Genomic DNA, 13,190 nt, shown 5'->3' on the forward strand with positions numbered 1-13,190 from the left:
ATCTTCTCAAAACATTTCCTTTTTTATATGCTAAATATTAGAGATTCCTTATCGCAAGCCTAATACTGTGTTTTTTGAATAATACACTTTTTTTTCCATTTAAGACTCATAAAATTCTGTTTCACTGCATAAATTAATAATTTTCCTGAGTTTCTGGTTTGATTTCTTTCAATTAGCTTTGGAATTTCAGCTGAGAGAATACAATTTGACAACTGAGGACACAACATTTCAGCAAAGCAGAGGAAAAAAGAGAAAGAGAGACAGAGTGGAAGCAAGAGATCAGCACACATTCATCCAACAGGAAAAGAAACACAAACATGGGTTATTTTTGGCACTCTTAGTAAAATATCTAATCAGCAGAAAACAGAAGCTCTTCAAACAGATCAGACATAGTGTGCTATATGCAGATAATTTGGAGAAAGCACTATATGCTAAAGCTAGAGGTTTAATAACCAAAAAAAAGGCATGGAGATAATGTATTCATATATCATTTATAAGCTAATTTACTGTGTCCAATCTGAAGTAATGTAACATTATAATCCCATACCCACAGTAGATAGAAAAGGAAATAAAAATAGAAGCAAAGCTACAACGACAGCTTGCTGACTGGAATAAAGAGATACTCAAAGAGCTCTGAGCTTATGTTAAAGAAACAAACACAGAGGGAAAAGCTACAAACCTCAGGTTCACTCACTGTTTTATAATACAACAGTAAGATATCTGAGGAACGTATATATAAAAATGAGCACTTTATGTCTAACGCATTGCTGATTCCATAAATGGGTACCATCCCAGCTTGAGCCCCTCTTTGCAAAGTCAGTCACAATCTAGTTACAGCACTCCAGGAGATGTGAGATGTATTTTATCTCTAGTGTTATCTTTTTGAAAGCCCTGTTATGAAGAAGATCAAGAACTATGGGAACTATTTGAAAACAAATTAGGTGCCACTGGGTAATGAGGGGTCTTTTTCATAAGAGTATGATAAAGGTAGCTCCAGAGGAGAAACCAAGATTTAAGAAGCACATCCAGAGGAGGGCCACAAAGATGTGCGAAGGGCTGGAGCACCTCTTCTGTGAGGACAGGCTGATAGAATTGGGATTGGTCATCCTGGAGAAGAGAAGCCTCTGGGGAAACCTTACAGCACCTTCCAGTACCTAAAGGGAGCCTACAAGAATTCTGGAGAGGCTTTTTTTTACAAGGGCATGTTGTGATAGGATGAGGGCGAATGGTCTTAAATTGAAAGAGTGGAGGTTTAGATTATATATCAGGAAGAATTTCTTTAATGTGAGGGTGGTGAGACACTGGAACAGGTTGCCCAAAGAAGTTGTGGACTCCCCATCAAGAGTTCATCCTTGAAAAGATTAAGGTCAGGTTGGATAAGACTTTGGAGCAATCTGATCTAGTGGAAGGTGTCCCTGTCCATGACGAGGAGATTCAAACTAGATGATTTCAAGGTCCCTTCCAACCCAAACAATTCTATGATAATATGACCTAGGTAGAGCTGCCAATTAGACAACAGTAAAGGGAGAAACATGGGTATATGAATAAAAAATGAAAGGAGAAAGGAGAGTCAGAAACAGAAACAATATGGGGCTATATGTCATAGCAGTATGCAGCAGAGTAGTATAATCATTCTTGAGCTTTCCTCTTCCCTAGCCCCATCTCATTATTCATGCTTGTAAAGGCTGAATAGGGGAGGCAAGGGAAATTTATATTGGCAAAAAACGCATCAAGAAACTCTGTTTGATGTTTGTAGGATTTATTCATAGTATTATACAGATATTTTCAAGATGAGGAAAGACTGAGTAAGCCTTTTCTTTTTTTTTTTTTTTTAAGCTGGTTCCTTAATAAAAGATCTAGTTTCAGTTTCATTTTACATTTATCAAAAATAATTAGGTACTGATGAACACATTTCTCAAACACACTGGCACCATCTAAGAAGGATGAACTGCTAGAGGAATCAATATTTAGAACAATCTCAGAGCCTGAAAAATAACTATGAGTAACAGGAGTACATAGTTTTGTAGTTCTTCAAGGTCTTTGCAATACTGAGATGGTACGAGCTTATCCTTTTCATGCCAGTAACAATACTATCAATTTCACCACAGAAGCGAATTTCAATCCCACTGCAAAGTTACTATGTTCCACCATACCAATTTTTAAAGGGAAAGCTACTCAAGAGGGTTTAAGCAAGTCACTTATGTCAGCTAACAAATCTTTAGAAAATTTCAGCATAAGAGCTACTGAATCTATTCTCCTATTATAAAGTTTAGATGTAATTCCCATTTAAAACCTACCTAAGTGCATTTTTGCTCAATAGACCATAACTCTCCAAAAGGAATCACTGTTCCTTTTGGAGAGGAGTTGTTTATCCTACAGGATAAATAATTAACAGTCCAATAGCTAGGGGTTTATTAACCAATTGTTTATTACAGTTTAGAGTTTTTGAAGTTTTTCCCCCTGAAGTAAAATTAGAACTTTAAATAAACCCTGTCAGTGTTAATAATTTCATTTAAACTAAAGATTCAAACACCGAAGACATGCTTCTACGAGCAAAATCCGATCAAAATTGGTTAAGGTTGCACAGTTGAAATGACATCTTATTTCTTTTTTCTCATCCTTCTTCCTAAAACCAATGTTCTCACTTGGCATCACAACTTATAAGGATGAGTGAAATAGGCTTATAGTATAAGAGCAGCCTGGGCACTATTTCTGTTAGAAATGAAAAGGTATTTGGAGACCTATTACGTGAAAGATCAAAGTGTACTGCTGTACAGAACTAGTAGAGAACCTCCAGGCTAAAATGCATTTTACACAGTATAACCAGACTTTGCAATAAATGTTTGGGAGTTATCCTTCGAAGCCCCAGCTCCTGGATCCATGTGACTAAATGAAAATCTCACCTTTCAATAAAAAATACACTTCTAAACCTTGAGATTTTGGAGGCACTGAAGCTGGTATGAAAATTGGGAAGTAATGAGAAAAACTCCCAAATACATGGCTCATGGAGCAAATAGAATTTTAGTATTTTTCATGGTTTAACTAAAGCTTTTTAACTGGCAAGACTAAAAACCTGGCCTAATGTTATGTGCTTTATGAACCCTGTGTTCAAAAATTTATGCCTTCGGCTCAAATCATTGTTGTCCCATTAATCAGCATAGGTACAAGAGTCACAAGTATGAAATATATCAATTAATATTGCTCTAAGAGCACTTGTTCAGAGGCTCCTCTCACAGCAAAACCACGTCTTTGCCTCTTTAGCTTGCAATATAAACGGAAGGTAAAGCAGCAGCACATTGCAGACACTTGATATATTCCAGAGCACTCCTAATCACTCCTACTTTCTAGCTGTTCCAGTGTATTTATTCCCTGCCCAAAAGTGCAAGAAATCATGCTTTTCCAACTATACTTAATTCTGAATTTTGTATTTTCAAAATTGTTTACTGCAAAAAAAATTCTACAGTGCCTGTTTTCACGTACTTCAGATATTAATATAAACACAGAAGACTGACATCAGAAAACATATCTTTATGAGCTACCTTTGATAATGGCTTCACAAAATATTTTTGTACACATGGGAAAATAACTAAATTTCCTGTTATCTTTGCATTTTCAGAGGTAAATGTCAATATAGTTGTAGTTTATAATCGTAAACAGGTCTAAGTTGCATCTTTTCTCATTCCTGAATAAATTCTCTTGAATGAATTTCATTCACATAAGGAAAGCTGTCAAAATGTGACATTTATGATGACTACATGTCTTCAAAATAAGATTTACAGTATGAAACTTTGAAAGAAGGAAACAGAAAATCATCATTGAAGAGCAAAGTCATACTTGGAGAGGATCCAAAACTGCCAAATAATGTCCCTTAGAGATCACCAACTCCACACTGGGGAGTCATCTAAACCTTTATGTATATAATAACTTGTATCATATTAGTTATTTTTTGAGTTAACCTTCATGTACCATAAATGCAAGACAGCGGAGTTGACAAGAAAGTCTATCCTCTTAGTTCCTAATCAATGCATAGGTCACTACAAGAACAGTGACAGAACAGGCTGTCTCCAATTCTGTAAGTAAATGTGTGCTGGAAGTGACCTACCAGGTGTTACTAAGATACATATCTGAAGCAAATCTGGTAGTCTGTAAAAGCAGATTGTGCAAAAAGATTAAGAATTATAAAGAAAAGGTAAATACTGATTAAAGCTCACTCTCACAATAAAAAACAAACAAACAAACAAAAAACCCTCAAAACAAAATAAAAGAACACCAATTTACCCCCCAAAAGCCTACAACACTGCAGATGTCTACTAATTTTGTTGGATTGTATTTAGACACAGTACAACAGCAGTTATCAACGTCAGCAAAGCTGCATTATGATAATACTGTAATTCTTCTGAGAGATTTTAATCACAAATATTAAAGACAGTAACTAAAAGTAAAAAAACCCAAACAAAACAAATTATCAACATACCCACTCAAAAATATGCAGAGCCATAGGAAAAACTGCAGTAGCAAAGAAAATGTGGCATTAAAAGTTCCTTGATATGTGTGGATCATAGAAGTAGTTCATTATAGTAGCTTCTTGAGAGTTGCCCCAGTAATGGCATAAAACTGCTGCAATGTGTACACACAGTAAGGTTTACTGCCAAAAAATGGAAACATTTTAACTTTTTAAAATGAAAACATTGTTACTCTGAAAGAGTCTGATTTAAACTCAGCCAAGTTGATATTCAATGTTATGTTTCAAAATACCAAATGACAGTACAGGAACACACTATATGACACAAGAGAATAAGCACATTAACCATAATAACTGAAGCTGGCTTATGAAATTCCAGCAAGCAAATACACTTATAAATATTTTGCTTTTAAAACCTAATGTGCAAAGGTGGTTAACAGCTACTGCCGCAGCAGCCCATGCATTTGGCTCCTACACTTAAGAAAGATGCCTATTTCTTTCACTGAGTTTTGGTGGTCAAAGAAGGAGTTGGTAAATACACTTGTATTTAAGAATATATTTATATAATAACATTGAAAAATGAAAAATATAACACAGTTCAAAATTTCCAAGTAATAGACAAAATATTAGCCAATAATTTATGGAAACCATTAAATGGCTCAAATGGTTAAATTCCTGAGAAAAAAATGATTACATGACCTCTGGAGTACCTGGAAAACACCTCATTTGAAAATGTGTCTAGAAAAGCATGTGTTTACCAATTGAAGAAAAAGCTTAGAAGCTGCAGCAGATAAATTAAATAGAAGAGCGTAATCAATCACAGCACTAAAATGATAGCTGACAACTAAACTGAAGCCCCAGGGAACTACAACCACTGAGCTACTTTGCAGAATCAGGTTGCATAACTAGCATACTTCAAAGCAGTACAGAATCTAAATCCATGTCAGAGATCTCACATTAAAAACCACAAATCTGTGTCTGTAATACAGGAATGATTAAAGAAAAAAAAACAAAATGAAGTTTTGAGGCAAAGAACTTTGTAAGCATATGAGCCACAGGGAACATACTCCTCTCAATAGTCTTAAAATGATAACCAAAACAGAGCCAATGTAATCAACCTTGATTTTCAAGAAGGGCAAAAGGGAGGACTCCAGAAACTACAAGCTTGTCAGTCTCACTTCAGTGCCTGGTAAAATTACGGACAAGATTATTCTGGGAAGAATTGAAAAGCACCTGAAAGACAATGCTATCATCCGTCACAGCCAGCACGGCTTCAGGAGAGGAAAGTCCTGCTTATCAAACTGATTAACTTCTATGACAAAGTAACCTAGCTAAGTGATCAAGGGAGGTAAGTTGATGTCATCTTTTGGATTTCAGTAAAGCTTTCAATAATGTCTCTCACAGGATCCTTCTGGACAAAATGTCCAGCACACAGCTGGATAAACACATCATGTGGTGGGTAAGCAATTGGCTCAGGGGTCGAGCACGGGGTTCCACAGGGCTCCCTGTGCTCATCATCTTCATAAATGACTTGTATACAGGACTGGAAGGGATACTAAGCAAGTTTGCAGATGACACAAAACTGGGAGGAGCTGTTGACTCCCTTGAAGGCAGGGAGGCCCTGCAGAGAGACCTCAGTAAATTAGAGGACTGGGCAATCACCAATCATATGAAGTTCAACAAGGGGAAGTGTCAGATTCTGCACCTGGGATGGAATAACCCTAGTTATGTGTATAGACTATGGAATGAGATGCTGACAAGCAGTGCCATGGAAAGGGACATGGGGGTCATGATAAATGACAAGTCGAATATGAGTCACCAGTGGCAGTCAGGAGGGCCAACCATGTCCTGGGGGGGCATCAGGCAAAGCATTGCCAGGCAATCAAGGGAGGGGATTGTCCCACTCTGCTCTGCTCTGGTGTGGTTTCGCCTTGAATATTGTGTGCAGTTTTGGGAGTCACAATATAAGAAAGATATTAAGCTTTTAGAGAGGGTCCAAAGGAGGGCAACGAAGATGGTGAAGGGCCTTGAGGGGAAGCTGTGTGAGGAACAGCTGAGATCACTTGGTCTGTTCAGCCTGGAGAAGAAGAGACTGAGGGGAGACCTCACTGCAGTCTACAACTTCCTTGTGAGGGGAAGGGGGAGGTAGGCACTGATTTCTGCTCTGTGGGGACCAGGGACAGGACCCAAGGGAATTCTCTGAAGTTGTGTCAGGGGAGGTTTAGGCTGGATATTAGAAAAAGGTTCTTCATCCAGAGGGTGGTTGGGCACTGGAACAGGTTCCCCAGGGAAGGTGTCACAGCACCAAGCCTGCAAGATTTCAAAAAGCATTTGGACAGACACATGGTGTGACTCCTGGGGATGGTCCTGTGCAGGGCTAAGGGTTGGACTTAATGATCCTTGTGGGTCGTTTTCAACTCAGCATATTCTGTGAACCTTTACATTACGGACATGTTACTATATCATTTACTAGAAGTTCATACTTCTACTCTGGAAGAAAAAAAATGAAATTGAAACTAATTTCGGGGAAGACCTCATTAAAGAATTAAGGTAGTAGGAACACTCAAGTGAACAATTTTATCCAAGATCGCAGTATATTGACATGAATTTTAATTTGCAATAACAAAACCTGGGAGGGAATGGCAAAAACAAGGAATGAGGGCACTTCCATGCTGCATCTAGATTACTATATCACATGAAAGACTGAAATCAGAATGTTTATCATATCAAATTTAGTTATTCTACACAAAATGGGAGTCAAACTGCCCATACAATAACTTTCAGCAGGCCAAGTCTCCTCTCATCTGCTCACACCAGAGTGTGGTTTTTTGGCCATGTTTCTCCTGTATTAGCACTTCGCTTGTGCAGTTTCCTAATTTATGTCACATTACCTGAACTTGCCTTTACCGAACAAGAATAATTAGAAACCTGTTAATAACCAGCCACCAAAGATATCAATTACTTGATAAAGTTTGTGGCAGATGAAATGTGGTTGCTGCTGACTATCTGAGGATAATGGACACCTTTTTTGGAACACATGTTGCAAGATTTTTTCCCTGCTCCACAAAGGATAACTGCAATCTTTTGCAATATCAAAGACAAATGACAAAGGCCCTTGCATTTAAAACAAAGTTGAGAACAAATAAACCCCACAAATCCTAGAATAAATTATTACTTTTATAATTTTTTTTAAATAAGAACAATATTATATTTGTTCCCTATATGTGGAATCTGTATTTTTTTTTCTTATGGTACTGGATATTTTAAATTTTAGATTTTAATTCAGTTTGAGGGGGGGAAAGGTATTTTAAAACAAATCCACAATGCCAATTTATCAATCCCAGTGTCAGGAGAGTGACTGGTTGCTTAGTGTACGAATAACATACAGTTCTCAAGAGTGTGGTAAGAAGACCCAAAGGTAGCATACATGAATTTCCATACATGGCTGAATGTACAGCCTGATCAAGCTGGTACCATTGCCTCCTCACTGATGATGGATGAGAGGTAAGTGTAATTTTATTTCTGTTTAATTATTCTAATTTCCCATGTATATTCCAAAGAGAGTGTTAAAATAAATGACACATTACAAATGTTAAATAACCACTGTAGAGTTTCATTTTTTTAAATTATATATTCATTGTTAGATTATTTGTAATTTATAATTATAATACCACGACTGATAAAATTAACTGATGGATTTAATGAAAAGGTTCTGTCAACCTATTCTGCCAGTGGGAGAGAGAGAATATGTATGTGAAGGAGTACCAGTAATATTTGATTATTTTTTTTCTCACTATACACAAATAAATCCATGCTATTCTGAAACAAATGCCTTTGAGTTCTGGTCACTTGACACAGGAATACAGGAAGAGAGATGATTTTCAAGTGGCTGCAGTAGTGAAATTTACTTTCTACAAGCAGGTCTATACATTATCAGTTGAATTACAAACTTTGCTTGGAGCTGCTAATATTTATGCATGTAACACACTGCCAAAACTTAAGATCCAGGGGAAGTAAAGCATAACTGATTAGGTTGAGGGTATTTCATGTGTTAAATAACAACACCCAAAGTTCTACCATATCTTTCCACATGTCAATTAAAAATTGCAAGAGCTGACCCATATTACACTATGTTGTAACTCTTTGTGAATTTCTCAGATATAGGTATATGGCATTATTCTGTGCATTATGACCTGATAATACCAATAACACTCTCAGTCTGCAGGGAATCTATTTGGTCCTACAAATAGCAAACTCAAAATCTGCCCAAGATCAGAACCATTCTGCAATGCAGCTCTGCCAACAGGAAGAGGAGATAACCCTGTGTGGGAGATGTGAGTAGAAAATATGAAATTTGAGAAGACAGACTATGTGGTTAAAAAAAATGGAAAGATAAAGGGTGATAAAGAGGTGTGACGGCATGTAGGGAACATAAACAATGGGAATCACAGGGGAAAGAAGAGAAAATGAAAGGAAAGTATGACTGATAGAAGAAGCAATGGAAAATTAAAAGGGATAGATAAGCAGGAGTTTTGAGAGTTTTTTTTAAAATTGTTTTTTTCCCTAATGATTCTCTGGAACATATGTACCATTTGCCATATACCCAGAAGATGCCTACTACTAGTACAGTTTAGTACACTGTACAAAGAACCATACAGATTTTCAAGTAAGTATTACATTGTCCTTGGCTTCAGTGAAATGCAACAGATTTCCTTTCATGTTAAAACCCATCATCAAACTTGGTTGCCCAGAGAGCTAATGGGCATTTTTTTGCTACTGAGGTTTATGCACATTCTACTTGCCAAAAAATAGTCAAGATTTATTTCTATCTAAAACTACTCTGTTCCAAATGCCAGTTTGGCTAAATGAATAGAGGTTTTGTATATGACAATAAAATTCCTTTAACTGTATTGCATGATATGCTGTCAAATGTTTATTCTATAAGTAGAATAGTGCTAAAGAACACATATTCTCTGCATGTTACTTACCATCCACAATCTTCTACCACAAAGAAGTCAGGTTCTATTGGCACCTAGCATAGAGGAACTGTTTTGTTGGAACCATTAATAGAAATGGCCTGAATGCCTTAATACATATCCATCTGCTTTGGTTCTCAAAAGATCTGCCACCTTTTAATAGCCACCCATATACACACCCATATAACCAGCTACATATCCCAGGGCACATTACTTTGGATTGGCAAAAAAAGCAGTGTCTCCTCTCTACTTTGTCACGACTAGTACTTCACCAGCACCCTAAGATTTTTTTTCTAAGGACAATGCTAATAATATTATTCACAACACAAACATGGCTCATTTTCTTGTCTCAGCAGGTAGTCTTAGTTTCTTGATGTTTTAAAAAGCTGTAGTTGTCAAATGCCAGTGCATTGAGATTGGCTGTAGTGTAAAAAGAGCAGCACAGCTATGACCAGGATAGTTCAGAACAATTAGTCAATGATTATGTGGTTAACACAAATCCACAAAATCCTCTTGCACCTGCACCAATCCAATAGGATCTGACTACAGGGATAAATCTATTTTTCTGCAAAATTTCAAGTGTGAGCAAATATAATTGTAATGCTGTTTTTAGCTTTGTACTATCTATCACAATTTTTATTACAATTCACTTTTACTGAGAAGAAAAAGGCAATATTCCCAGTATGGGCAGTGATGGCATATCCTGTGGATTATCTGGGCCCCTTGCCTAAAAAGATTATAGGAGTAATAAAACTCTACTCCTGTGAAATCAAACCACATTGGATAAAACGTAGAAATGTTCACTGCACTAATTTCTTACACTTGTTAAAAGAACTGCAAATAAGAAACAATGAAAAATTTTCAAAAAGGAAGTTCAAGTAGTGTTTAGCTTCAGAGTATGTAATTTGGTCACTTACTGTTCACAATAGAGAATGTGTGCTTAACTCTCTTCTCTTCGTTTATTCAGGGCTCCACGCTTCTGTAAGAAAAACAAATACATGCATTTATCATCTATATAAAATTACCTACTTTCATTTGTACCACAGAAGTTTGCCATTTTCATATTTAGGTTTGGCTTACTCCAAGATTTAAATTTCTTTTTTTGTGAAAGCATCCAGCAGAGAAAATTCACATTGCTTCTTTTCCTTAAAAGACTTAGGTACTACAACAGCAGCACAGAAGGGAAATCCACAGGTTGAGGCAACAAATCTGAAACCTCAGACCAAATTCAGCTGCAGGTGCTGAATTTCATCTGGGCAGCCACAGCTCTCTCCAGTTCCAGGAAGGTGACAGGCTTTCACACCTCTGAGGCTGGCAATCCTCCGGTCAAAATTAAATTCTCATGCTGTATTAGATCTTGGCTGGATTACCCCATTAGACTGAGGAGTTAAGGAAGAAAGAACATGTACGTCCAATGACAGCCACAGCCTCCCCCACTGCTTTTGGAGAAGAGTGGGACATGCTGCAGAGGGGTGTTTGATGCCTCACTCCCACTGCTGCATGCAGACAATTAGCAAAATAAGCACTGAAGACAGAACACCAGCTGCTTCAGGCTTTCTTGGGCAGTTTACCAGCATCACAACAGAGGTAGTTTTAAGACAGGATTTGAAGGAACACGGCACACTGGCTTTGCAGATTCTTACTATTAAAAATTTTCATGAATAAAGGCTGCATGAGAGAAGGGAGAAAATTGGGACTGATGGACAATAAAGGTTTCAATAAGGGAATCACTGATGTCAAAGGGCAAGCAGGATCAAGCTGTGAAGGCATTAAGTGTGAAGATGACCAATTCTGGTGTAGTTGAACAAGGAAGCCAAATGCAGTTACCAAGATAGATAAACACGTCTTTAATTTCACATCAACTTTGTCAGAGGAAAATGAAATCACTGTTATCTAAAACTGTCAAACTATAGCACATCAGCCCTTATTCTTGTTTTTAAAAAAGGCGAATTATGATTCCATCCACCATCTCACTCTAGCCAGGCTGCCATCTTTCATGACTTAAATAATAAAGAATTCAGAATTTTTTTTAGAAAAAAAAAAATTGCTTTCTGCATAGTTCTGCCAATATATATATGACATCCCAGAAATCTCTCACCTGAATGTCAGCCTACTGAAAAAACCTATTAAGCAACAATTATAAGCTGTTTGGAGCTGAGGGCTATATAATCTATGAGTTGGAAGGATACGATATTATGAATTAAGTTTCAAACTTCTTTGAGCCCTAGGATTAGCTCTTCTAATGGCTCATTTTGTTATGTCCTAGACTTCAGTGAGGAGATGAGCACTTGAATGACGCCAGGTTAGCTGGACAACAATTTGAAATCTTATTCCAAAGGGTTTAGAATAATTTGCATGCTGGTGTAAAACATAGCTAATTTCATTCCCACAGTTTTTAATTAATCTCTCAATAGCCTTAGCAGGCCTAGCTTGGTGTTCCATATTAGCTGTATAAAATGTCATGGTACAGGCCAAGACAGACCTAATCTGAACTACTGTACTCAAATACCTCTTGAACGGGTTCAACCAAAACTTTGCCTCTTATTGTCATGTCAAGCCTTCCCAAACTGAGGGATTTAGAATTCAGACACACTCAGAAAGAGGGCTCAATAAAAAACCTCTAATCCCCACCTTCTCCTGGGGTTCAGAGCCAGGGTTTTAGGTCAGGTCCCTGTGTACATCTTGCATTTGAGTAGAGATAGCTGCAAGTGCCTTAGAGAAATTAACACCCAGAGTAACACCTCCTCTGCGGTACACTGTCTTAATCTTCCCCTCTTTCTCTAAGCTGTCTGTGTCAAGCTGTGTCATATTATTACTGAGCCTTTCAGAAGATTTGTTGTTTCCTTCTGGTGCAAAGACAAAAAATGGAAATGAAGGACAAACATTAACTTCAGCATTAATTGTAAATAACAATAAAAATACAGGTTATTGCTAGAGAAGCAAATTTAAGCAAAACTATGAGTAAGTGTGGTGCTTCATTAGGTACAAAAAGAGACAGTCCACGTGCTCCTTTGAAGCTGACAGTCTGAGTTCCAAAGGATATGAAAAATTTAATGCAGATCTGGAATAAATAAACAAAAACTCATCAATAAAAATCAATATTTATCAAGGAGTCTAAATAGTATCACTTCTTGCAAGGATTTGCAGAGCTGAAATATATGGAGAGAAATAAACAGAAAAGACTTGCATTTCTAGAAAAAGATTTAAAAAAATTACCAGAGAAATTCAAGTGTGTTTCTATTGCTTACTATTAAACATAGGCTAGTTTTGATTAGATGTTTTGGAAGGTTAATTCATTCACCCTTGGTTATGGATTCCTGTGAGTCTTCAGTGCAGGAGAACCCTGAAGTGACAACTATATTTCCAGAGCTAGAAATAGCATCTGTCATACTGCTAGTGTCCTCCAAGGCTCTGTTTTCATTTCATAATATTTGCAAGGGAAGATGTTTCCTAATGAAACCATTGGAAATATCAGCAGAAACACATTTTGATATATGTCAATACATCTTGTAATATCCTTTTAAAGCATAATCTATATTTAACAAATGGTATCTACAGATGATACTTTAAGGTGTTTAGAGTAAGTACTCATTTACTAATTTTTACTTCACTTAGCATACAGATATGCAAAAGTAAACAAAAAAGCCTATTTTTATTAATTCGAAACTCTCTATTCCCAGCTACTTTCATGGTAACCAGTTATGGAAATAGTCCCAATAGACCAGGGAGAATGGACCTCTAAAATAAAAGCA

The 13,190-nt window shown here is 36.9% G+C and overlaps 1 protein-coding gene across 3 annotated transcripts in view; it reads right to left on the reverse strand.

Moving 5' to 3' along the window:
• Positions 1-13,190, reverse strand: part of SYT1 (synaptotagmin 1) — a 357,422-nt gene that overhangs the window by 218,155 nt on the left and 126,077 nt on the right. For all 3 annotated transcript variants that reach the window (XM_027896088.1, XM_027896089.1, XM_027896087.1), the window contains one exon: positions 10,356-10,417. The gene's annotated coding sequence lies outside the window, so the exon portion shown is untranslated. The remainder of the gene's footprint in view (positions 1-10,355; positions 10,418-13,190) is intronic.

The sequence above is a fragment of the Empidonax traillii genome, unplaced genomic scaffold (genome assembly GCF_003031625.1).
Source record: "Empidonax traillii isolate 1590-97213 ecotype Southwest subspecies unplaced genomic scaffold, ASM303162v1 scaffold477:size924519, whole genome shotgun sequence".
NCBI lineage: Eukaryota > Metazoa > Chordata > Aves > Passeriformes > Tyrannidae > Empidonax > Empidonax traillii.